The sequence below is a fragment of the Lathamus discolor genome, chromosome 6 (genome assembly GCF_037157495.1).
Source record: "Lathamus discolor isolate bLatDis1 chromosome 6, bLatDis1.hap1, whole genome shotgun sequence".
Taxonomy (NCBI): Eukaryota; Metazoa; Chordata; class Aves; order Psittaciformes; family Psittacidae; genus Lathamus; species Lathamus discolor.
Window position 1 is genome coordinate 1421998 of NC_088889.1, and position 26443 is coordinate 1448440.

General features: G+C 54.1%; 1 protein-coding gene across 2 annotated transcripts in view; it reads right to left on the bottom strand.

Moving 5' to 3' along the window:
• BAHD1 (bromo adjacent homology domain containing 1) overlaps positions 1–26165 on the bottom strand; it is a 43656-nt gene extending 17491 nt beyond the window's left edge. Inside the window, exon 1 of one of the 2 annotated variants that reach the window (XM_065684140.1) lies at positions 25970–26165. The gene's annotated coding sequence lies outside the window, so the exon portion shown is untranslated. Of the gene's footprint in view, positions 1–482; positions 530–25969 lie in introns of those variants that run through there. The other variant, XM_065684139.1, reaches the window with a different exon arrangement.
• Between the last annotated feature and the right edge of the window lie 278 nt (positions 26166–26443).

Consider the following 26443-nt stretch of genomic DNA (forward strand, 5'->3'; position numbering starts at 1 on the left):
GTCTATGTAGGAGTGCTTTGATCTGCCCTGCAACCAGGTATTTGGCTGGACCAGCCCTCAATCGACACCACTGACACTGATCTGACACTTGGAGGCTTTTAATTAAAGCTGCTACTGCTGTTGCAGTGATTAGAACCAAGCTACTGAATTACAACAACTGCTCGTTTGATATGGCTTAATCAAGCTGATAATTACATTATCTATTTGAAATAAGCCCAATGTGTTCTAATTGACTTGCTTACATATGCATTAACTAAAAGAAACTCAGGCATTGAAAACCACTGTGGTTTGCCCATTGCTTTTCTAGATGTCAGGCTCTTCCCAATGCGTTTCGGGATAACTGACTCCTTACGCCCTGTTACAGCCAGGATACATCCCACGGCTGTGCCTGAACGGGAGTGCTCTGTGGGGAGCAAACACTTCCCTATATCCATGTTCTTCGGATAAGAGAAAGAGGTTCTGGGAATGAGGGGGATGCTTACCGAGGCAGGCAGACTGTGACCTCCAGAGCTGGAATTCTGCCTGCACAAGAGGCCCGAGTGACCACGCAGCACCTCTGGACTGTAACTTCAGTAACACATGGGCCAGAGCAGGGTTTGGCAGCGGCAGCCCATGTACCCGATGTACCCATGCCCTGGGAAGGGTAACTCCCCACACTCTATGGGCCGGTGGTTTCCTTGCAGCTCTCATCCTGTTTTCTGTTGTCCCTACAGAGAAACTGAGCCTCTGGCAAAGGTGCTCAGCGGAAAGGTGAAAAACCCCAAATACACACCCATGGCTTGCCTTAGAAACCGGCACAGAATCCCAGAGCGATTTGGGATGGAAGGGACCTTAAAGTGCATCCAGCTCCAACCCCTGCCCCGGGCAGGGACCCCTTCCACTGGAGCAGCTTGCTCCAAGCCCCTGTGTCCAACCTGGCCTTGAGCACTGCCAGGGATGGGGCAGCCACAGCTTCTCTGGGCACCCTGTGCCAGCGCCTCAGCATCCTCCTAGGGAAGCACCAAGCTGACAGCATCGGCCACCTCTTTCTCCTCAAGCCTCCACAAGCAGCAGTCTGAGCTTCTGGGTGCTCTCCGCACGTCCTTCACTTGCTGGCCTTTCATAACCCGTTAGTGTTCAGATGAGTGAAAAGTATCCATCCTCCAAGTGCAAGAAATCCACCTCCTTCTCCCCTGAGCCTGGACACAAGACCCACCTTTCAGTGTGGAACAAACGGCAGCATCCTGCCTTGCTGTAACACATTTCCACCTAATCCTCTAACCCAGCCTTCAGCACTGACAGGCTGAAACCAGGAATGGCAAGAGAAACACTCGCGTTGGACACGCAGAGATGACAACAGAGATACTGAGTCAAAAACGCATTACAGTGGGAAGAGCACCAGGACTCAGCTCCATCCGTTTTAAGTGTCTCACTCACATAAGCCCTTTGCCACGAGAGATTCTCCGGCACAAGCAGTAATCAAACAATCACAGGCAGCTTTGTTCTGTTATGTTTTAATAAAGGGAGATTATATCTACATAAATCCTGGCATCTGGTCTGCAAGTTCTCTCTCCCACAGGTCAGCTGCTCGAGTACTCTGAAGCACCGACCTCCAGATGAAGAAGTAAGCATCTAGGAACCCGTGGACAGACAAAACAAGCCAATTGCGCACATCTGGGCATTTACAGCCAAGTAAATCCCTTCAGTGCCAGCAAGGAAGCCAGCAGCACCATCCAGCAACACTGCCACATGGAATCATAGAATGGTTCAGGTTGGAAAGGACCTCAAGATCATCCAGTTCCAACCCCCTGCCATGGGCAGGGACACCTCACACTAAACCATCCCACCCAAGGCTTCATCCAACCTGGCCTTGAACACTGCCAGGGATGGAGCACTCACAACCTCCCTGGGCAACCCATTCCAGTGCCTCAGCACCCTCACAGGAAAGAATTTCCTCCTTAGATCCAATCTAAACTTCCCCTGTTTCAGTTTGAACCCGTTACCCCTTGTCCTGTCACTGCAGTCCCTGACGAAGAGTCCCTCCCCAGCATCCCTATAGGCCCCCTTCAGGTACCGGAAGCTGCTCTGAGGTCTCCACGCAGCCTTCTCTTCTCCAGGCTGAACAGCCCCAACTTTTTTCTCCCAACCTACTCAGTTTGGAGACCAGGAGAAGGCTGTTCCTCCAGCTCCCACTAGAAACCCAAAGTCAGGTGAACTCTGTTGCTCTTCAAACCCATGACTAAGTCCCATTTGCTCTGCACTGGCTCAATACTATCAGTATGTTATCAGTATAAATAACCCGGTTTTGAGTGGATCAGTTACAAAGTGTGGTTAAAAAGGGGCATTTTCTACACAGGGAACTTCCCCATGATATCACCGTGATAAAATAACTGCCATGACCCACAGCGGTTCATTGTTTATCCTTCCAGGTCCTTCTTCCGCCATATGAATCTAACGGAGGTGGGAACAACCAGGTTCAGCATCCATAATGAACCTTGTTACTCCAGAGCAAATTTCTAGAAAATTTGAAATAAAATAAAATATGAAAATAAATATTAACAGAATTTAATTAGATGCTACTAGATAAGATAGGCCTTTTGAGCTACCTTGATCAGTGGAAGGTGTCCCTGCCCATGGCAGGGGGCTTAGAACTAGATAAGATTCAAAGTCCCTTCCAACCCAAACCATTCTATTTATACTTTATACTTTAGCGTGAAGTGTCCCTGCCCATGGCAGCGGGGTTGGAACCAGACAATCTTAAGGTCCTTTCCAACCCTAACTATTCTATGATTCTATGATTCTATAACAGGTTTGCATTCAGATTTTGACATTCTAACCATTTTTTAATATGTATCTACATTTAGTTTGTGAATTTAGCCACAGATCTTACTACTCTAGCAATGGCACTTATACAAAAGTAGAAGACCTTGTTTTTGACTGCTGTTGACTTCCTTGTGATTTGCTATCACTATTCACATATTGTGAATTTATCTTTAAAACATAAGGAAGACTTCTTTCTTTTGCATAATCCAGAGCCATGCATAATGTGAATTTATTATGGAATCATACAATAGTTTGGGTTGGAAGGGACCTTAAATTGTGAGCAAGAGGGAGAGAAAGGAGATACCAACAGTTGCTCCATATCCTACTGATGCGATGCTTCAATGGTTTAGATCTGTTCCTTGACACCTCCTTTGGAGAAGCTCTCTCCCCTCTCCACAGAAGTCACCCTCAGCCTGGAGAACCATCGAATCAACCAGGTTGGAAAAGCCCCTTAAGCCCATCCAGTCCAACCATTCCCAGCGCTGCCAAGGCCACCCCTAACCCATGGCACTGAGGCCTCGTCTCCACGGTGTGTGAGCACTTGCAGGGCCGGTGCCCGCAGCCCTGCCCTGGGCAGCCTGTTCCAATGCCTGAGCACCCTCTGGGGCAGGAATTGTTTCCAATCTCCAGTCTAAAATTTGATAGGGACAAATGTTCCATGGAATTCCAATGGAATTTTTCCATTCTCCATGATTTGCCACCCCAAGCCTTGCATCAAAGAGGGCCTGCTGCAGGTCTGCTACAGTGATGCTGCAGCCAGCTTAGGAGAGGCACTGGAACAGGCATGAAGAAAAACACCTACCATTCATTCTCATGGCAAGCACACACCCAGCCACAGGCACCAAACAGTCTTACTGTTTCACTCCATTGAACAAAAGTCAGCTTTAGCATATTGGACCACCAAGAAGCATCCCCATGCCCACAGAACTGTCTGTTCTGTATGGAATGCCTTGCAAGGGGATTGTCGCGGCTTAAGCGCAGCCAGTAAATCAGAACCACGCAGCCGCTCGCTCACTTCCCCTGCTTCATGCCCCCTGCTCCTGGAGGGATGGGGAGGAGAATGGAAAGCATGGAACTCATAGAATCATAGAATTATAGAATAGTTCGGGTTGGAAGGGACCTCAAGATCATCCAGTTCCAACCCCCTGCCATGGGCAGGGACACCTCACACTAAACCATCTCACCCAAGGCTTCATCCAACCTGGCCTTGAACACTGCCAGGGATGGAGCACTCACAACCTCCCTGGGCAACCCATTCCAGTGCCTCAGCACCCTCACAGGAAAGAATTTCCTCCTTAGATCCAATCTAAACTTCCCCTGTTTCAGTCTGAACCCATTACCCCTTGTCCTGTCACTGCAGTCCCTGATGAAGAGTCCCTCCCCAGCATCCCTATAGGCCCCCTTCAGGTACTGGAAGGCTGCTATGAGGTTCCCACGCAGCCTTCTCTTCTCCAGGCTGAACAGCCCCAACTTCCTCAGCCTGTCTTCATACGGGAGGTGCTCTTGAGATAAGAGCAGTCCCATAAGGAAGGTATAACACAAACCACTGCTGCTACCACCAATAATAATGATAAGGGAAATAACAAGGGAGAGAATACCACCCGCTGACCGATACCCAGCCCAACTGAGCAGAGGTCTAACCCTTCCGGGTAACTGCCCCCAGTTTATATAGTGGGCATGATGTGCTGTGGTATGGAATACCTCTTTGGTTAGTTTGGGTCAGGTGTCCTGTCTCTCCTTCCTTCCAGCTTCCCCTCCTCCCTGGCAGAGCATGAGGCTCAGAAAGTCCTTGGTCAGAGTAAGCATTACTGAGCTGCAACTAAAACCATCGGTGTTATCAGCGCTGTTCCTGGGCTGAAAGTCAAAACCACAGCACTGCACCAGCTACTAAGGAGAAAAGGGACTGCTGCTGCTGAACCCAGGACAGGGATGCTCCTGCTCACCCCCTCCCTGACAAAGAGCACACAGCAGTGAATACTACCGCCTTACCCATGACCCAGCAATCCCTTTTCTTCCCCCAGCACACCACCGAAGTGAAGCTTTCGACTGCTGCTCAAACTGAACCCTCTGACAGTCAAGAGGATCGTGCCTCCAGAGTCAAGTGAGATGACTTACAGTCAGCACTGTACTCCTTTCAGCTGCGAAGGGAGAGTGTCAGGCTCTTCATCCTCCTGCCACCTTTGGATGGCTTCACAAAGCAAAGACAAACCGACTGTGCTCAGAAACCTCCAAGAAACCACAAAGAACTGGAAAGAGCCTGAAGCCAGAACTCCCCCTTTGCTGCTTGCAGCTGGGGAACTGGATTAACGGTGAGGAGACTTAGCTATAGCTCCATCGGAAATGAAACGAGTTCAGCGCAGCCCAGTGCAAGCAGCTGCACCCGGAGCCTACCGAGCACTTTAAAGCTAGTTGGAAGTGCTGCATCCTTCCTCGAACGGGACTGCTTGCGTAAAATCATCTTGACAACTGAACCCAAACTGGATCAGAACAAGAAAAATCAACCCCCCGGGCCAATTTGCTGCTAGAATAAAGCCAGTACCCAAACAGCAGAACCAGGAGAGAGCTGATGCCTCATTAGGAGGAAAACAGGCAAGTGTGGTAACAGCTGCATTTGCTGTAATCACGCAGCTGCAGCATCTGTCTCTCCCTCCCTGTCACTCGACTGCAAGTGAAATGAGAAGCAACTGGTCTGGGACTCCTCGCTCAAGCACCTTTTCCTTTCCAAAGCTTCACTACGGAGACTGGTTCCAAGGAGACGGTGCCAAAAAGCACAGAAACTTAAAGCTTTTAAAGCTCCTAATCCATTTGGCACTTCAGGCAGACACACAGAGTTAGGACAGCACGAATCCTCCCCGTGCACAGCATCGCTTGGTCACCTCTGAGCCCCTGTTACTTGAACAAGTTGCGTCCGTTTCAATTGGCGCAGTTTAGGCTATGACAACAGCCCTGTAAGTGGAAGTGTCTGGAGGCTTGGCTCCTTTTCTCTGCTGCTTTCACAGTTCACTGGCTCTCGGGGCTGTGAGGAACGCGGTGCACGAAGGAAGCCCCCCCAGGAGCCCTCGGAAATCCGGATAAATCATGGGAGCATCAGGTATCCCGGGCTGGATTACCCACAGGCTGCGCGAGTCCCACCAGCGGAAGCATCGCTTCGGTCTCAGACACTTCGAGAAGCTGTAATTGCTGCAGGCTGCAATTTGTCTGCCCAGCGTCCAGCCCTGATTTTCCTCCGGAGGCCCATCGAAAGCTCCATCATCCGCATGCTCCGGAGAAAACCGTGCGCACACAGCTCATTAGACTGCAGGAAAAGCTTGTTTCTCTCTCTCATCAACACAGCCTGAACCCTTGGCCAGCACCTCCTGAAAGCCATGCGAGTCCCGCGCCCGTGGCTTGCAGAAAGGGATCTGGGGCAACTCTCACCAGTCGGGATGCCTGGAAGCTGATGGGCCAACGCTGTGCTCCACTCCCTGCTCCAACACCAGCAATTACGGCTGCGTTGCGAAAGGCACTGCTCCAGCCACATAGCTGGGAGTGTTGCAGGACATGTGCGGCCGTGATAAATCACAGCGCTCAAACGACTGCAATTACGAGCCAGGAGCCCCGTCCCCGGCTGAAAGCAATGGTAAGCGAGCAGGAAGCACGCCGGGGTGCAGTCCCTGCTTGCAGGGCTGACCACTTGCAGAGGCACGGGTTAGACCTGGGTACACCCCAGCAGGGACGTTCCCCAGCTGATTTCCTGGGAGGGCCTGTCCGAGTGCCATTATCCGGCTTTGGATCTTGCCTGGTGCTAGGGCTCTCCAGTGCTCTGCAGGGACGCCTGAACGCCGTTTCGCCGGCTCTTCTCACACTCTGCGCAGCTCCAACAAGCAGCAAGGTCACAAGGAAAAGGGGGGGAAATAAAGAGAAAAAGCAATCCCTGCTGCCCCACGGAAGCACGGGAGAGCCCAGCAAACAGGAGCCTTTCCAGGATCCGGAGCAGGCACAGAGCCCCGGGCAGGAGATGCTTCCCGAACCCCAGGCTCTGACCTCCCTCTCTGCCGGCAGCACCAACAACCAGCCCAGACACACAATGTGCCAGCCCCGGAGGGAAGCGTCCTTTTTAAAGCCTCGAATGCACAAAGTGGAATTCCAAAGGCCCCGGCCAAAGGCAGGAGGAGAGCCCGGAGAGGCCCGGGCAGCGTTTCACAATGCCCGCATCTCCCGGCAGAGCAGAGGCTCACACCTCTGCCCACGGCCACGGGAGGTTTGGGCTCAGCCTAACCCCTTTTGGAGAAGGGACTGGATCAGGAACTGTTCCGTTAAGGACCTGGCAGGGTTGGATTCCTGGTTGGAGCCGATGATCTGAAAGGTCCTTTCCACCCTAAATGATCCTGCGGTTCTCTGCTTAACTTTGCTTGCTGAGGAAGGCTTTCCCCTGGGAGTAAAGTACCGAACGCAGCTCCTCTCTAGGTGAGAGAAGCCAGCCTTTCAACGCCAGTGCTAAAGAACCGCGTACAGGTCAGGGGGAGAGCAGGAAGATGTCTCCTCAAAATCAATGCAAGATGTATCGTCTGGGGACTAATGCATGTTCCTGCTTGGAAAGGCACCAGCTTTCCTTCCCCCATTCCTGATGCTAAGAAACCGTGTTACTGCCTGCACGGAGAGGCTGCCACTTAGGTTGAATGCGCAGTACAACTGAACGCTGAGGTCACGTCTTACTTCCCACAAGCCAAACGTCAGTCGCCAAAACCAGATGAAGCTTGGCAGCCGCAGGCTCTTCACCCACCTGCATTAAAGCCCAAGTTTCTCAGTGCAAAGCCCTCCCTGAACACCCGTTTGCAAAGCCAACACTTGGAAAAAACACTTCCTATGGCCCATAAGAACCAAGGATTTCCACCCCCCGGAGCTGCCACGAGCCTTCGCTCGTGACCCCAGCACAAAGCAGTGCTTGTCTGGGGAAGGCTCAGATGCTGGTTCACAGCCTGCAAACAGCACCGGATATGGGTCCAGGGAGGTAGAGCCAAGGGGCAGTGGCACAAGCACAGGTTCATGATCGACCACTGCCAAAGAGGTGCAAAAGCCGGGTTTAGCCACAAGCAAGGGCACCCTCGCCTCCCAGAACTCCAACCCCATCACACACACAGGCAAACTTGGAAGCAATCCCAGAATCCCAGCCTGGTTTGGGACGCAGGAGCCTTAAACTCACCCAGCTCCAACCCCTGCCCCGGGCAGGGACCCCTTCCACTGGAGCAGCTTGCTCCAAGCCCCTGTGTCCAACCTGGCCTTGAGCACTGCCAGGGATGGGGCAGCCACAGCTTCTCTGGGCACCCTGTGCCAGCGCCTCAGCACCCTCCCAGGGAAGAGCTTCTGCCTAAGAGCTCAGCTCAGCCTCCCCTCAGGCAGGTTCAAGCCATTCCCCTTGGCCTATCTATTAAGAACAGATGTCTCAGGAGTGACAGAGCACAGCAGCTCCCACCCAGCGTTTCAATCCTGCATTCATCACTGGTGCTTCCTATGAGAGCCTCCCAGCTGCAGCGCAGGAACCTGTGGCCACTCCGAACGCTGAGGTCAGCAGCCACCAGCTTTGGATGCTCCTCTCTGAACTGCCTGTGCACCAAGTGGCTCAGGGGCTCCAGGGACACGTAAGGTGCAACCATGTCATTACAGACACGAGGCAACGAGCTGCACGCAGAGAGCCAGCCCCTCCTCAACCAGAAACCACTGCTTTGCCTGCACAAACACCGTCATTATACCCACAGAGCAAAGCCCACCAGCAGCTCCTCACCTCTCAAATGGGGGGGGGGGGGAAGGAAAACAACAGATAACCGGACCCAGCCGCGCTGCTGCAATCCAAGCCCACGTACAGCAAAGGAAAGCCCTGGCATTTGCAAGAGAAGGAGATGAGTGGGTGGAGGTGGGGGGAAAAGCAGGTTCGACCTGCCTTGAGGCTGACAACTTTGAGGGAGCGCACTTCTGCATGAGCCGCCTTGGCCTTTGCTGTATCACTCCCCACTGAAGCAGTCATGAAGGCTTCCTATTCACGAAGACAGGCAGAGTACGGGGATGAAGCAAGAGGAGGATGAGAGGTGCCGGGACCAGACCATCTGCACCTCTCTTCACAAATCCCCCACAGAACAGCAGCAGCAACTTCTACTATGCACCAAAGAGGAGATATATTAAGAACCAGGCGCTTACAAAGAGTTGCCTATTAGAGCTTTAAATAGGCTCAGCAGAAAGCTGCCTCCGTGCCGGCTCCGCCACCACCAGCCTGCGAGATGTCTGTGAGCAGTCTGAAGCCCCAAGTCAACGGCATTTCAGGGCAGCTTTGACAGTCGTGTTTTTAGAAGGAGCGCAAGCTTTGCCAATCAACTGAATCAAGCTTTAAAACCACCAACCCAAACGCCGAGCCCCGCGCCTCTCGTTCGCCGTCTATGCAAAACGCAAACTCAATTCCTTGACAGCAGAAGGCTGAGTCTGGTAAAACATCAATCACACGTCACTCCGCTCGCAGCTCTGGCACCGGGCCTGCTCCTGCAGACTAAATGGAAGAACAAATTAATTCCAAGACTTTATTTTGAGCAGCAAGGTGTAAGATTTTTTTGGTAGCGCCTATTAAAGCTCTTCCATCTATTATAATCACACACTTCCACAACCGCTTCAGGAACTTCCTCCAAGCTGCTCTGCTTCAATAAGTCAGGATGCGCCGGGATTTCAGGTAGTACACATGCATCTGCGAACCACGCTGCCTTTGGGAATCTCCAGGGCAGGTGTAGCCCTGACAGCTCCTCTCCATCTCGAAGCTGTCGTTGCCATCCTAGCTCTGGAATTCCCTGCTCCTCTCTCTGGTTCATCCCTCTCCGCAAAGGTCTTCATTCCCTCTTCACTCTTTTGACTGGAAGCTGTCAGGGCAGCGCCTTTGAGGTCCAAACGAGATGTTAGTGATCGACAGGCTCAAAAGTTGTGTTAGGGGATTAAAAAAGACAATGCAGGGGATTCAGGGAAGGGGAAGGCACTCCTGGGATACAACAGCGAACCAACCTTCCTAAAATCCGACCCCAAATACAACTTCAACAACAACTTGCCCCCTCCCTTAAATAACCTTCATCCTGTTTTCCTCACCTCAGAGCATCCCTCAAAACTAATAACGCAGTGCTCCACCTCAGTGTCCAAATCCTTGGCGCTGCGGCTCCAGGTACCGACTCTATCAGTTACCTCCGAGAGGAGCGCAGAATAAAAGTTACGGAATGGTTTGGGTTGGAAGGGACCTTAAAGCTCCTCCAGCTCCAACCCCTGCCCCGGGCAGGGACCCCTTCCACTGGAGCAGCTTGCTCCAAGCCCCTGTGTCCAACCTGGCCTTGAGCACTGCCACGGATGGATGAGATGAGCACTTCCAGAGAGAGACCGGACTTTACATCCAACAGACACTCGTGTGTAACCTAAACTTGACTCCACAGAAGCCTTGAACCCAGCAGGCACAAAGGGCTATGCTCAGCAACAAGTTCATGTCGTACCTTTGAGGATTGCTGTGTTCTGACTCATCCCCAGCTGACACACATTGACCAGAACCACCTCTTCACACTAAAACTGTAATCTGGATGCATTTCCAGTTCCAGAAGAAGCACTTAAGGACTGTATCATCTTTCGCTTGGAAATACCTATTGCTCCTCTGTTTGAGAGTAGTATCGCATTACTTAGAATCATAGAATCATAGAATAGTTCGGGTTGGAAAGGACCTCAAGATCATCCAGTTCCAACCCCCTGCCATGGGCAGGGACACCTCACACTAAACCATCCCACCCAAGGCTTCATCCAACCTGGCCTTGAACACTGCCAGGGATGGAGCACTCACAACCTCCCTGGGCAACCCATTCCAGTGCCTCAGCACCCTCACAGGAAAGAATTTCCTCCTTAGATCCAATCTAAACTTCCCCTGTTTCAGTTTGAACCCGTTACCCCTTGTCCTGTCACTGCAGTCCCTGATGAAGAGTCCCTCCCCAGCATCCCTATAGGCCCCCTTCAGGTACTGGAGGCTGCTCTGAGGTCTCCACGCAGCCTTCTCTTCTCCTGGCTTCCACCTCAGCTTGGCCTGTACAAAGCAAGCTGTCCATAAAGCACAACACCTTTGTGGGATTTCACGTTTCCTCCATCAGAGGTTTTGATTCCTCTTTATATTGAAAGCGCAACAGACGTGTCAAGAGAAAACAGGCTTTCCACTTCTTCATTCTCGCTTTCCCACCATCGCTTGAAATACCGCGTCCTCCAGCTTCCCCAGCTGAGGACACCGGTGGCAGAAGACGACTGCTGCTGAGCAGTTTTCCGTTTGAGAGCTGGAATCCCCATCCACAAATCAAGCCAAAGAAAGACTTTACAAAGCTCTTGCATTCCCATGGGAATCCCTGGGAGCAAACATGCTCCTTCCCTGTACGGCTTAGAAACCACAGCACCGCGCTGAGCGGCGAGAGGAGCTAAACTCCGCTGCGTTTGAACTTACGGAATCAAAGTTCGGATGTGGCTGGAGTTTAACGGATTCTCATCAAATTGGGCAGAACTTCTGCGGGTTTAAAAAGCTCTTCCGAGCAGGGGAGAGCAAAGTTACAGTACCTAAAAATCACAGGTTTCACATTTACAGACAGCGCCTCAGCACCCTCCCAGGGAAGAGCTTCTGCCTAAGAGCTCAGCTCAGTCTCCCCTCGGGCAGGTTCAAGCCATTCCCCTTGGCCTGGCCCTACAGGCCCTTGTCCCAAGCCCCTCTCCAGGTTCCCTGCAGCCCCTTCAGGCACTGGAGCTGCTCTCAGGTCTCCCCTTCAGGAGCCTTCTCTTGTCCAGGCTGCCCCAGCCCAGCTCTCTCAGCCTGGCTCCATGGCAGAGCTGCTCCAGCCCTCGCAGCAGCTCCATGGCCTCCTCTGGGCTTGCTCCAACAGCTCCATGTCCCTCTGGTGCTGCTGCCCCAGAGCTGGATCAGGATTGGGGGGGGGGGTCTCTCCTGAGTGCAGCAGAGGGGCAGGATCCCCCTCCCTGAGCTCATGGCGGGGTTCTGGGCTCAAGCGCACACTGAAGCCGGGTCATGGGGAGCTTCCCTAAGCCCTTCTCCCCAGGGCTGCATAGAGCACCCATTACGGTCCCAGTACCTAAAACTCATCACGTTTCCCCAAGAAGCCTGCCCACCTGAGTGTAACTACACAAAATACTTTAAGACACACACAATCACTGTTTTTCCTTCACAAAAGCATCAACCAACACCGCACACAGGTCTGCATCCACTCAGCTTCCAGCCGCACAGTTAGCATAGAATCATAGAACAGTCAGGGTTATGACGGAGATAAAGCGGCCAAGCCTGACTAAGCTCACTGTAAAGCCTTTCCTCCTCCTTTTGCATGCAAGAGCACAGCCTTTACAAAGGAATATAAGGTAAATGGAAGAGTTCCTCAACATTTCACAACCCACCTGGTTTAAAGTATTAGGTCAGCCAGAAAAGCCATGAGCCCAACTGGATGGTGCTGCAATACCTCATTTCTCAGAGGAGAACAGGTTTCCTCATTCTGCAGGTGCTGTTAGCACACTCACCTGTACAACCCAATTCACACAAGGGGCTTTTGCTGTTGCTTTGGTTTTTGAAGAGCAGTTTATGGACTGATTCTCCGCTATGGGGATTAGCACGCAGGAATACACCTCTGGCAAGGCAGCGGGTAGAGAGGTGGAAGGCAGTTCCAGACTTGGGAATCCCAGAATCCCAGCCTGGTTTATATTGCAAAGGACCTTCAAGCTCTTCCAGCTCCAACCCCTGCCCCAGGCAGGGACCCCTTCCACAGGAGCAGCTTGCTCCAAGCCCCTGTGTCCAACCTGGCCTTGAGCACTGCCAGGGATGGGGCAGCCACAGCTTCTCTGGGCACCCTGTGCCAGCGCCTCAGCACCCTCCCAGGGAAGGATTCCTTCCTTACATCCAATTCCTTCCTTACATCCAAGCTGGACCCCCGCTGGTCCAGCCTGAACCCATCACCCCACGTCCCATCACTGCAGTCCCTGACGAAGATCCCCCCTCCAGCATCCTTGTAGCCCTCTCTGAGGTCTCCACGCAGCTTCTCTTCTCCAGCCCCAATGTTCTCAGCCTGCCTCCATATGGGAGCTGCTCCAGCTCCTGCTCACCCTCGTGGCCTCCCCTGGCCTTGCTCCAACAGCACCGTGTCCTCCTGGTGCTGAGGACACCAGAACTGCACCCAGTGCTGCAAGTGGGGTCTCACGAGTCAATGGGGAGCATGCGGGAAGCCCCACTGGTGCAGGTAAATGGATGAGAGCTCAGTCTGACACCTGAAGTTACTGACGTCTCTGTCAGAGCAGCCCGAGCCTCCACCAGCCATGAAGTGCTCACAGTTAATTGCTTGGCAATTACACCTCTCATTACTAAGCACTACTAAGCAAGGAGCACTTGAAGGTTTGAAGTGCCCAGCACTGGCTCTGCCCACAGTTACTGGAGGTCCCGGAACCGGGCTGGAGGAACCCAAGCACTGCACATGGAGCATTCACCACGTCCAACACCATGGCTGCGGCCACACCACTTCTGGCCAGGGCAGAGGAATCCCTGCACAAACTTCCTTTGGATCATTTTAGCCCTGGAAAGCAGAGGGATTCAACGGCTGCATTGCCAGAGGTCCCAAGCAGAGCCAGAAGAGCAGTTTTGGTGCCCAGCAGCCAGCACGATGTGGTCGGCAGCAAACTCTCCAGCAGGACAGTTGGATGTTGTTATACATCATAGAATCAAGGAATGGTTCGGGTTGGAAAGGACCTCAAGATAATCCAGTTCCAACCCCCCTGCCATGGGCAGGGACACCTCACACTAAACCATCCCACCCAAGGCTTCATCCAACCTGGCCTTGAACACTGCCAGGGATGGAGCACTCACAACCTCCCTGGGCAACCCATTCCAGTGCCTCAGCACCCTCACAGGAAAGAATTTCCTCCTTAGATCCAACCTAAACTTCCCCTGTTTCAGTTTTAACCCGTTACCCCTTGTCCTGTCACTGCAGTCCCTGATGAAGAGTCCCTCCCCAGCATCCCTATAGGCCCCCTTCAGACACTGGAAGCTGCTCTGAGGTCTCCACGCAGTTTCTCTTCCCCAGGCTGAACAGCCCCTGCTTCCTCAGCCTGTCTTCATACAAGAACTGTTAAGTGGTATTAAACCAACAGAAACCACAAGCCCAGCACAAGCAATTCAGCCACTCTCAAAACCCAGAAGCCCAATCACTGGAACGCTGCTTCCACGAGAGCCCATTTAAGTCCCATTAGAAGCTGCCCCAGCTCCTTCATCCTTTCCCCATATCATTAGGGGAACATTTAAACACACACATCTGCTTGTGCCCCAGGCTCGGTCAGTCACGGCAGCACGCATCACCTTGAAGTGGACTGGACAGCACTCGCAGACCCGCGCTGGGAGCGCTCTGGTTTATATCCACTCATTAACTTGCATTTATCTGCCTACACAGGCGTGACGCTCTTTGGCCGTTCAGAAAGGGAGCGATTAAACACACTTAGCTCTCAAAGCGAGGCGTTTCCAACGAGGGGAACCATTGCAACTGCATCACCCCAAAGCACTGCTTACGTTTCGTGGCATGTTGCACAGCTACGGGAGGAAAAATTGACTTAAAAATCCAGAACCATTGAGAACAAGGAATAAAGCGCCGGGGTTTGCTCCTCAGTTATTGCTGGCTGTTTCCCGGGAGCCAGTGGGGGATATATAGAATCCCAGATGGGGCTTGGAAGGGACCTTAACTATCGTCTTGTTCCAACCCCCTGCCAAGGGCAGGGACATCTTCCATGTACATGGCTTAAAGAAAGCCACCGTAAGGTAGACTCAGAGGTGGCCTTTCCTCAAATCCAACGATCCCATGACAAAACAGAGCTAAGAGGCTCCCTGGGGGCAGGCCTGCCGTGCCTCAGTAGTTTATTAGCAAGTCATGTAGTATTCTACGAGGAAGTCACAGGCTCACTTGCTTGTAACACCTGGGGGAGGCAGCGAGTCCGAAGACAAGCTATGGGTCCACATGCCATCTTGATGGCCCAGAGGAACAGCTAAAGAACGTAACTCAGAGCCCTCCATCAGGGCCAGACACCCCACCTGAACACCAGACAGGCAGGAGTCAGCAGGAGAATCGTCAAGTGCGAGCTGGGCAGCGGGCAGCGAGGTGGCACGTCCCACCGTGGTCCAACGAGGAGCAGGAGCTGGCTGAGCCAACAGGAGCCCACTGTCATAAGAGAACAGTGTCCTGGGGGAGATGCCCCAGGAGAGCTGCGTGTCGGACACAGGGAAGGAGGCCAGCCCGGAGCAAGCTGCAGCTGGCCCATGGCCTTCCATGCTGCGCTGAATACGGGATGAGCAGCGAGGGTGAAGGACTCGGAGGTGACCAGCGAGGAGAGGGCGGAGGGGCTGAGGTCATGAGGGTGGAGAAAAGGGTGGAGAGAAAAGCTCCTACCATGTAACATGGTGCTGACAGGGCTTCCTCCAGGGAATGAGAGGAGAAGGAAAGGATTTAAACTGCACTTAGGGAAACTTAGAAGCCTTTTACTACAGCTTTCCCTCCTGCTGGGCGAGAAAAGGCAGGAGAAAGCCTGAAGAAGTTGAGATTAAAAGAAATAGAAGAAGGTCTGCCAGCAACGTTTTGGTTCAGTTCATCCCCTGCCCCACAGCAGGAGGACTACAACTGTTTCAAGCTCCTTTTCTATACACAGGTAGACGTGAATCAATCAAAGAATCAGAGACTGGTTTGGGTTGAGGGGGCCTTAAAGCTCCTCCAGCTCCAACCCCTGCCCCGGGCAGGGACCCCTTCCACTGGAGCAGCTTGCTCCAAGCCCCTGTGTCCAACCTGGCCTTGAGCACTGCCAGGGATGGGGCAGCCCCATCTGAGTGTGCTGAGTGCTGGGTACAAGAGTCCAACAAGTGCTCAGCAAGCTGCTCTTCACACCTTCCTCTGATGGTTTGAGAACACCAACTGCCTCCAGCTTGGTGCTCCCTCCAACTCTGGCTTCAAGGAGAATGTATTTGTAATGGGGAACAAAGAGCAAAACTTTTGAGGACTTCTTAGCACTGATGAGTGGAGAAACAAAAAAGTCATCACTGTTATCCCTTGATTGGCAGCTACAGGATTTGAGATCATTGAGATGTTCCACACATGGAGCAGATGGATGGGGAAGCGAAAGACACCCTCATACATCCAAGTCACCAGCACAAGAGTACCAGGGTAAAGGTGCAAACGGTTCAGAGCTACAGATGCAGCCGGCTGGGGAACAGGCAGGCAAAGCCAAAGCTAGCCCATGGTCATCTGACCAGCGAGGCCATGGCGGGATGCCTGGAGCTGTAGGAGCTGCCGCATGAACCTGAGCCCAAGGGGCAGTAGGAGATGCTCGCAGGTACCGCTCCAGCAGCAGCAGAGCAGGGAGGAGCTGCTGAAGATACCAGGATGCCTCAGCAAGCTCTGCTTTCCCATGCTGTGCCCGCATGCGGAGGGTAAACAGCTGATAAGGAGCTATGTGCTGCAAAGCCGCCTCCACCAACGGCCACAACCACGAGCCTCAGCCCCAAGGCCAACTCCCAGCACCTGGATACCTGCCTCCCCGGGGCCCGGCTTGCTGCTGGCAGTCCACATCCCAGGAGACCGCATCCAAAGAGGATCTGACGCTGGACAACTGCTGCAAAGAGCCCTGAGCCGAGGAGTTCCTGCCTCGTCTCACAGTTACAAGGCACGAGCATACAACAGACCCATGCAGGGTATCCCCGGATAGCAGAATCTCAGCTCCTCCTTCAGCCATTTGTCACTGTGAAGCATGTGAAGCCCAAGCGTGCCAGCAGCATTCTTTAAACTAAAAAGACAGCTAATGTCCTGGTTTAGAGCTCCGGAGTGAGAACCTCACAACCCATTTCAATAACTAAGATAAATGTTCTATTTAAGAGCTGCATTAACAGGCAGGAATACACTGCTCCTTGGGAAGGGAGGCAGAGCGACAAGCCTGCCTTCTCCAGACTTTAACCTCTCAATTAAAGATGAATTCAGCGAAATGGGGAAAAGACCCCCCCCCCCATTTCTTCTAAACAGAAACCGAGCACAGACTCTGCCTCTCAGGCTCCAGACCCGCTGCTTCCCACCCTGCTGACAGCTTCGCCATGCAGAGCTGAGTGATGCTTCCCAGAGCCCTATGGACACGCCACGAGTTGTGCCTGTTCTCTGCTGCGGCAGGATCTGCTCCCTTTAACCTTACAGGCTTCCTTTCACATCCCCAGAAGGCTGAGCCTGGAAACAATCACCCCTCAGATAAAAGCTGAGCCCTCGGGGCACGGCAGCACCTTCACCGGTCTGAGCTATCACAAGCTCACAGCCCAATATTCCGCTGCTTCCCTGCTCCTCAGGCAACGCATGCCACTACTGCTGCCCGCCCCGACAGCGCACAGCCACGCCAGTGCGCAGCAGCAGGATGCTTGCTTGCTTTTTAATGTGACCACGACACTGCTCTTTCATTTACCTAAAAGCTTCCGATTTATATACGTGTATTTAGACACCCCCCCCCAAATAAAGCCTTCTAAACAGGGAGACAGCATTCACAGCTTGCTTTGTTCAGCGGAGGGGCTGGGCAGGTTCTTGTACACTGCATGAGCTTTCCAGCCTGCTAGAAAGGAAAGAAAAGGAGGATCACACTACACAAACCCAGGATCTATATGGGAATGGGTAAAGCTCTAATACAAACCCAGGATCTATATGGGAATGGGTAAAGCTCTAATACAAACCCAGGATCTATATGGGAATGGGTAAAGCTCTAATACAAACCCAGGATCTATATGGGAATGGGTAAAGCTCTAATACAAACCCAGGATCTATATGGGAAAGTGCAAAGCTCTGATACAAACCCAGGATCTATATGGGAAAGTGCAAAGCCCTAATACAAACCCAGGATCTATATGGGAAAGCGAAAGCTCCCAAGAGGTGGAATGAGACCTCGGGGGCAGCACCTGGAACCACTTTTCCCCTTCTTTTTGTGTTTTTAAGTTGCCCAGGTTTCATTTCCACACAACAGACCCTTCCGAGAGGAACTCTATCAGCTCCAAGCGCTCCAACCACGGCTCTGTACGGGGCTATTACAGCCAAGGAGGGTTTAATCACGGTAAAGTACTGGGAAGCAGGAAGCTGCCGTGGGGCTGGCATCCCCGCCCTCCGTGGTCCATTCCTCACCATCGCCTCTGATGGTTTCCTTGGAAACATATGTAAGCTTAAATTGGATTGACATTCACTTAGTGGACAGATGGAGTTTGGAACAGCCCAGTGCCTGAAATTCAAGGCCGAGTCTTGGGATGCGTCATTTATCAATACAAAACCCACCCTCCCCGAGGTCCCCAAACCCCCAAACTTTGGGGTAAGGTTAAGGATGGCCTCATTATTTAGTAATGAGCTTTGAGGTGGCATCGCAGGCAAGGTCAGCGATCACCCATTGTGTTTGAGTGAAAGCATCGCGCTGAGCACGCGACAGCATTTTTGTCTGGAGGGAAGGACTGCATCTTTGTTAAGGAAACAGAAGAGTTCTTAAGCTCATTAGTGGTTTCAGGCAGGAGGAATGATGGAAATGACACATTCTGAGTGCAGGCAAGAGCCTTCTGCAGGTAGCAATGTCCTGTCTGTCCTGTAACCACGCTATCCGCATCACAGACTTCAGCACCAGCCTGAAGTTATTCCGAAGGATCGATGCTGACCCACAGCTCCTTCTTCCCAGCACGGAGAAGGGAAGGCTTTAATCACACCTCCCTAGCCCCAGAGGTGTCAGGACTGTGATTTCAGCCAAGCTGGTAATTTATGCTGAAGTGGGAATTATTCCCTGGCTCTTCTTCCGCTCCATGGGAAGAAAGGGAAATGGGAAGAAAGGAAAATGGCTTTTTTGACGGAAGGCTTTCCCAATCCCACTGCTCTAATGGGATTTGAAAGGAGTCGCCTCTTTGCAACCAGGACACAGCAGAAATCCCCAATAACTGCGTTCCTAGAGATCTTTCATGAAATCCAGCACCTAAGAAAGGGAGAGCCAAGGTAACAGCGTCCTCAGGAGGGAAAGGGGGGGCAGACAGCGCTTCCACACTCTGCCTCACCAGGCACTACCCAGGACACGCTGGGGTTTTTATGTACCACTTCCAGGTAATTAGGGATGTGCAAGAGTTGGGGTTATAAAGTGATTGCCTATGGCACAAAGCCCCCGCATGCCTGGTTCACTTCCCCGGCTTGTGCAATCTGCTGCAGTGGAAGGAATCCCCAGGTTGGGAATCACCTGTCCGAGCCGCCAGGTTTTTCCTCCCTGCCCCATCACCTGCAGGTCGGCCAGGGCTTTCAGAAGAAGTCCTTCTCTCTCTACATGAATACAGCTGCCACAGCCTCCGCCTTCGCTGCCCTGCTCACCTTGGGCAGTTCTGCTGCATCTCCTTACTCTGAACCACCTCCAACCTGGCTTCCTCGAACTGACTTTGCCCAAACTAAACAAAGAAACCAAACCAAACACGCCTCTTGCATCTGGTTTCTAGTTGCTGCTTTTTAAATTAAACCAAGCCCAAACCTCCTGCTGCCCGCTCATTTCCTTCCCAAGCCTCTGCTCTCCTCCTCCGCCGCCTTCCAAATCTCCCCCGTGTTATCACGATGTGATTATTGCCGCTTATCCCTCACCGCCTGCATTCCCCCGCTGCCTCTCCATCCTTCCTCCCGCAGAGGGAGATGCCTCGATGCCCCTCTCCATCCTTCCTACGGGATTCACAGCGTTAAACCCACGAGGACAGCCCTCTCCCGCAGCACACCAGCCCGTTGTGCGGCACGGCAATGAGCCGCCTCCATCCACAGCCTCTGTACTTGAAGGAACTTCCCCGGCTCGGGCAGCATCCGCCGGCGCTCCGGCAACGTGCTGCTGCCGCAGCCGCTCGCCCGCAGCAGCGCCTCGTCCCTGCCAGCCTGCCAAAGGCAACCCGACCGTGCTCCCCCCTTCCTCTCCCCGCTGCCAATTTCAGCCTTCATTCCAGGTCCTCTGCGCTCCAAGCCCCAGTGAAGGCAAGCGGCAGAGGACAGCGCGGTGCTGCGGGAAGGCAGGCTAAAGCTTGCTATTCCCGTGCTTTACACAGGCCACAGCCAGGAACAATAGAGCCATGCACCGTGTACGTAGGAAGCAGCGATGCCCGTGGATCTCGATGCTTCCCCGGCACTGGGGTTTTAGTTAAAGGATGATAATTCAGATGCTGGGGCGGGGGGGGGGAAGCCTAAGCTGCCAGCAAAGCGGTTTTATTCAAATCGATGCTAGAAAATGCTTCCTTTTTATTTGTAAGAGCATCGTAAATAAGTTGAAATATTGATAGAGACGCAGTTGCTAAAAGCCAGGATCTTCTATTTAAATACAAATAACCAAGCCTGCTGAGCTGGGCAAGCTGCGTGGTTTCAGAGCATGAGAAAGCCCTTCAGAAACCTGCCTGAAGAACAATGGGTGCCACAAGCACTCCTGGGATGTGGCTTACAAAGGGAGGGGAGGGGGGGAGATATAAAAATCATCATGTTTAGTCACCTTTGTTTGAGAGAAGTGGGACACGAGGAGCACAGCGGCTGACAGCCCTAAACTGAAACATCACCTTATTCCTGACCACGACACGTTTAACGCCATGCCCGAACCACTCTGCTCCGCCACACAGGAGCCCTCCTGCTCCACGGGCAGCTTCTGGAAGCGCTTCCATCCCCGACAACACAGGTGAGCTGCAAGTTACAGCCACAACACAGGCATCCCAAAGCCTCCCTGAACCAAGCTGGTCTCCAGCACTGATCTGAGACTCAATGTGCTAATGATGAGCTGAGCTGAGCTGCCGCTCTGCTGCTGCCACCAGACTTCTCCATCCTGGTGTGTGGCTGCACGTGTTGCAGTAAACACCCCTCAAAAGCCTGGACTGCCCATCTCGAAATGCACTGGGACACTGAAACAGCAAAGGAAGGAGACTTACACAATGCATGACTGAAAGCAGCCCTCAGCAAGAACTCAATTGAGCATCTTCACTGAAGACGCACCTACACCCCAAGTCAGAACTGTAAGGAAAGGTGATAAAAGCAGCATTCCCAGCCCTGCCACGTGTGAAAAGTGAGGACGTAAAGCCCTGAGCACGCTGTGCTCTCCGGGAGCTGACACACATTCCTTCCCCAGCTTAATAGGTGTTTATTTGCTAGACTCCACTGCTACCGGCACAGCTCGGACACCAAGTGGGAATGCTCCGTGCCACAGGGCTTATGGAGCGTTAAGCTGCGCGTTCCCAAGGTTTTCAGCTGGCTGAGGAAAGACAGGTTTGGTGGCACATCACCGTGAGGACATTTAACAGCTGCCTAAGCAGTGAGCAGGGTCACACCTGAGTGAACAGAGGCAAGAATCACAAGTGTCCCCCACCTTAGTTTTGACTCACATCAAGTGAATGACCACACACCCTGTCCGGAAGACTCCATGAACTTCAGTGTGTATCAGCGATAAGGAACGTGAGCAGCAGCAGGTCGAGGAACGGATCCTGCCCCTCTGCTGCACTCAGGAGAGACCCCCCCTGCAGTCCTGACCCAGCGCAGGGGCAACAGCACAAGAGGGACGTGTTGCTGCTGGAGCGAGGCCAGAGGAGGCCACGGAGCTGCTGCGAGGGCTGGAGCAGCTCTGCTCTGGAGCCAGGCTGAGAGAGCTGGGCTGGGGCAGCCTGGAGAAGAGAAGGCTCCTGAAGGGGAGACCTGAGAGCAGCTCCAGTGCCTAAAGGGGCTGCAGGAAACCTGGAGAGGGGCCTGGGACAAGGGCCTGTAGGGACAGGCCAAGGGGAATGGCTTGAACCTGCCCGAGGGGAGACTGAGCTGAGCTCTTAGGCAGAAGCTCTTCCCTGGGAGGGTGCTGAGACGCTGGCACAGGGTGCCCAGAGAAGCTGTGGCTGCCCCATCCCTGGCAGTGCTCAAGGCCAGGTTGGACACAGGGGCTTGGAGCAAGCTGCTCCAGTGGAAGGGGTCCCTGCCCGGGGCAGGGGTTGGAGCTGGATGGGCTCTAAGCTCCCTTCCAACACGAACTAGTCCGGGATTGTGTGATTAGCGGAATGTGGGAAATACACTTCCTTCTGCAGACAAGTTATCCTCATTTTCAGCTGCCCACGGCCAGCAGCAGAGCCCGGCACTGCCGAACCCAGCTGAGGGGCTTCCAGCACAATTTAACTTGAAATATTCTTTGTGAATGATATTACTGGAATATTGACAGCTCAGAGATTTGCAAGAGAGGCTCCGGCTGCTCTCTTCACCCAGCTGGCTGCACTTCACATCGCACCAGCTCCCCACGCTCTCTATTTCATGTGGGTTTTCACCCCCGTTGCCAGAGAAGAAATAACATGTAACAGATGAATTAAATTCCAGTGGCACAAATATTGACAGGGGACAGAGAACAGGCAAAACGATGAATTTTAAATCACGTTTAGACTTCTTCTCCTTAATGACATCCTTTGGTTTTGCTTTTCAATGATAACATCAGTCCCCCTTTTCTCTTTACAGCAAGATAAAGATTCCCACTGTGCTGTTCTTCTACGAGAAGATGTTTTATACTCTCAGGTGAAACATCACTGTGACTCCACTATAGTCTATGTTTCTATAATAAAGCTTCATGCTAGAATATCAACCCTGGACACTAAGTGGATAAAGGCCTATTGCATTGTCCCACACAATCACATTTCTTTCTGTCTTAAGAAATAAAACTAGCAGTATTACATTTAAGTGCATTTTCCCTATTTAAAGAATACTGGTTGCTGGTGCGGGGGTCGCAAGTGTGAAAGCTTATAGTGTAATGATCTTGTAACAGCCAACTCATTCACTCAGAGCTGCAACCTGGCCATGAGTTTTAATCTACCGCGTCCCCGTTCAAGGCCAGGCTGCATGGGGCTCGGAGCAACCTGCTCTAGTGGAAAGTGTCCCTGACCGCAGCTGGGGGTGGCACTGGGTGAGCTTCAAGGTCCCTTCCAACCCACTCTATGACCTTGGGGGTTTTTTGCCACTAACCCCTGCCTTTGGTCCAAATGGAAAGGAGACGGCTGTGCCGGGCAGCAATGAGCATTTCTGCAGAAGCCTCTCCTTCCCCCAAGCCTTAGGGCCACGATGCTGAAGCAAGGAGCACGGATCCCCCAGGTCCTGCCTGCAAAGCCTCCCTCTTTTCTTTCTTCCCCTTTAAACACACTTTGCATCCACAAGCTCCAACCACCCCCCAGCCTTCCACTTTGAGGCAATACCAGCAGGCACAAATCCACGGCCACGAAGCTACCCAGCAGCTCACACACAGGCTGTGAGGCGAAGCAGGAGACCGGAGGGCAGGGTGAGCAAGCCCCTGGGACCATCAAGTGTCCCTGGTGTCACACACACGCTGGGCTGGCCCCGAGGGCCGATGGCACAGAGCACCAGCTCGTGTCCAAAGCTGGTTTTAGTTTTACAACTGCTTTGGAGGGCTTCTTTTGGGTGGGTTTTTTCTGTATTTCCCTGCTGTTTCAGGTATTATTAACAATAGGATACCTGGGACTTGATTAGTTCAGGTGGCTGGGCATGAAGCAGGGCTTGTTCCTTTTGTTACTTCCATGGGGTGCATCACCAGGGGTAACCGAGTAGTAGACAAGGCAGAAAAGGCTTTTGGATGTGCTACTGGCCCATCTGAGCACACCTCTGGATTTTAGCCCCGCCAGATACAATCATTCATTTCCTCCTGATCCAAACAGCACATGTGCCTTTGCCTATGATGCCTCATTATTTTTCAGCTGTTTACTTTGGATGGATTTGCTCCCAAGGGCTTGTTTTCAGCACTGCAGTACTATTAGAACAGCATTTGCTGAAGGGGGTATTTCCCCCCAGATCATTACCAAGCGCTATCTAAATCAGATACCCACAGACTGCACCGGCACATGCGTCCCACCGGCTGTGCAGCAGCACTTCACACCCTCAGAGCTAACAGAATCGGCTTAGATTCTGCCCAGAGAGGGCAAACAACCCCAACTAAATAAGGCTGGCAGGCAGAAAGGTGATGCAGATGGCTGGCAAGAAGGACAGAGCACCAACAGCAGACTAACCGGTGGAGTTGGATGGGAAAACCTCAACGGCTTCGGAAAGAACAACATTCCTGCCACAGGAGCGAGGCTGTGACCGGTTTTCCCCCAAATGCTACGTTTCTAAGTGGCATTATATTGTTCTGTGCAATTGCCACTGCCAAACCACAGCAAACAGAGCATCCCGAAAGGATCCACCCGTCACAAGGGGGACAGGAATGACTTTCACCCGCAGGTTTGGTGTCTTCTGGTGGATTTACAGCTGTAAGTGATGCTCCACTTCACATGGCAGCAACACAGTTCTGCCCGAGCAGAGCAGCTGGGAAGTCTACACCGCTGCTCTGTTTAAAACGCTGCACTGAATTCATTGGGAAAACAAACAGAAATCAATGTTTCAATCCAAAATGTCCTGTTAAATCAGACTAACACACAGTTTCCTATCGCGAGCAAATATTTAGACAGTTCCAGCTGAAGCTGGAGAAGGACTCAGGTAGCCAGGACATGACAAACGTGAAGGATGGCTCGGGATGAATATGTTAGCAGCGTATTTCTGTTAAAGCCATCAGTAGCGTGCTGGTATTTAAATCACATTAAGATTTCAAAAGCATCAGTCTATCATCCAGCTCGTGTCACGCTCCCTCTCACAACTATAAGGGCTGAAACCCTTAAAACAAGTCCCTAGAACACAACCCTGCAACCGCAGCACCAAAGATCATCCCGAGCCCATCAGGCTGGGGCAAAAGCTCTCTAATTGTGGCAAACTGATGGACAGATCAATTAACCAGGCAAGCAGAAAGCCTTTTGCTTCGAGGTGCTGGCAATGATGACTTCAGATGGAAAGCGAGCACCACGGGCAGCTGTATTCTTTACAACAAAACCAGAACCTCTTTCAGATAAGCACTCGTGGAAAGAGAAAGAGGGAAGGGAAGGCGGAGGGGGGAGGTAAGGAATAAAGGAGGAGGCAAACAGAACAGATCCCAAACGCTGTCATTCAAGTTATGGCGGCTGCTCTTTGGGAAGAGAGGGGGTCCCCTGGAGTCCCCGTGCCCGGTGTGAGCATCCCTGCGCCGGTGGCTGCTGTCAGCAGTAGCCCAGGGAGCACTCGCCAGTCTGCTGAGATCTGCCCAGTCACATGTGCTGGCTCCTGCGCCTTGGAGAAGCAGCTGGAAAAGAGGGAGCCAGCGGAGCTGCCTCCATTAGGAGCCACGGCTACACAAAAGGAGAAGAGGAAACAAGCTCCCGGCCACCGGAGCTACCGACAGGAAAGGCGAGATGCCCCGAGCCACGGCAAGCACACGGCAAGCGCGGCGCGGGGAGGGCAGAACACGATGGCGATCCCAACTCCTCCGCCGTGCCCCGCAGAGGCTCGATGCCACCTGCGCGCCCGTCGATGGGCTGCGCACCCCGCGCATCGCGACACCTCACGGGGCACCGCACCACTCGCCCCGCTCCGTTAACGGCCGCCCAAGCCAGGGGCCTCCCCCCCGACGCAACCCTCCCCGCACCGCCCGCCCCGGGCAAACTTCTCGCTGGGCAGAGCCGGTTCCGCCGCCGGCCGCCGCCCCGGCACGGAGCGAGCGGCCCCGCCAGCCCACGGGAGTCGCCTCCGAAGCCGAGACGAGCCCTTCCCCTCGCCGCTGCGCGGCCCCCCGGGGCGATAGCACACACACAACCCCCCCCCAGCACACAGAGCCCGCACCGGCCCCCCGCAACTTCCCCGGCCCGGAGGCCCGGCCCCCGCCCCGCCGCCTGTCAGCGGCCCCGCCGCCTTTGTCCTGCCGAGCCGCCGGGGAGGACCCGCAGCAACGGGCCGAGGGCCTGGGCCCGGCCGGGGCTCGGCCTCACGCCGCCGGGACTCGGCAAGTTAACGGCCGCCGAGCGCGCCTCAACCGCCGCCCGCACCTGAGGGGCGGCCCGGCCCGGCCCCACCTGCCGCCGAGGCCGCTGCCCCGCGGGGCGCCGCCGCCGCCGGGAGCCCTCCCGGGCGCTCCGGAGCCTTCCCCCGCGGGCGGCCACAAAAGTTCCGGGGGTCCCCGCGCCTGCCCCCGCCGCGGCGGCACCTGCTCCGGGCCGCCGGGGCCACCGCGGGCTCCTCGGGCCGCGCTGCGCGGCCGCGTGGGGACTCACCGGGGCTCGCTCCCGCGCCGCGGGGCTGCCGCAGGCCCCGGCCGGGGACGGATCCAGCGCCGGGAGCCCTCCCGGGGCGCCCGAGTCCCGGGCTCCACGCTGCTGCGTCAGCGCCGCCTCCTCCGCCGCCGCCTCTCCGGCTGCGGGATGGGGATGAGGCGCCGCCGCCGCCGCCCGCCCTCGCCGCAGGGCGTCGCGATCCGGCGCGGCCCGGGCGGGCGGCGCGCAGAGGCCGGCGCGGAGGGGGGGGGGGGGGGGGGGGGAGCGGGCGGGCACCGGGGCCGCGGCCGGAGGGGACGGGGACGGGGGGGGGGGGAGGCGCCGCTCGCCGCCGCCGCCGCCGCCGCCGCGAACTCCCCGCAAGCCGCTCGCCCCTCCGGCCTCCTTCCTACTTCCTCGTCCAAAGCCAATCGCCGCCCGCCGCTCCGCCGCTCGCTCCGCCGCCACGGCCAATCGCGAGCGCTCCTGCTCGCC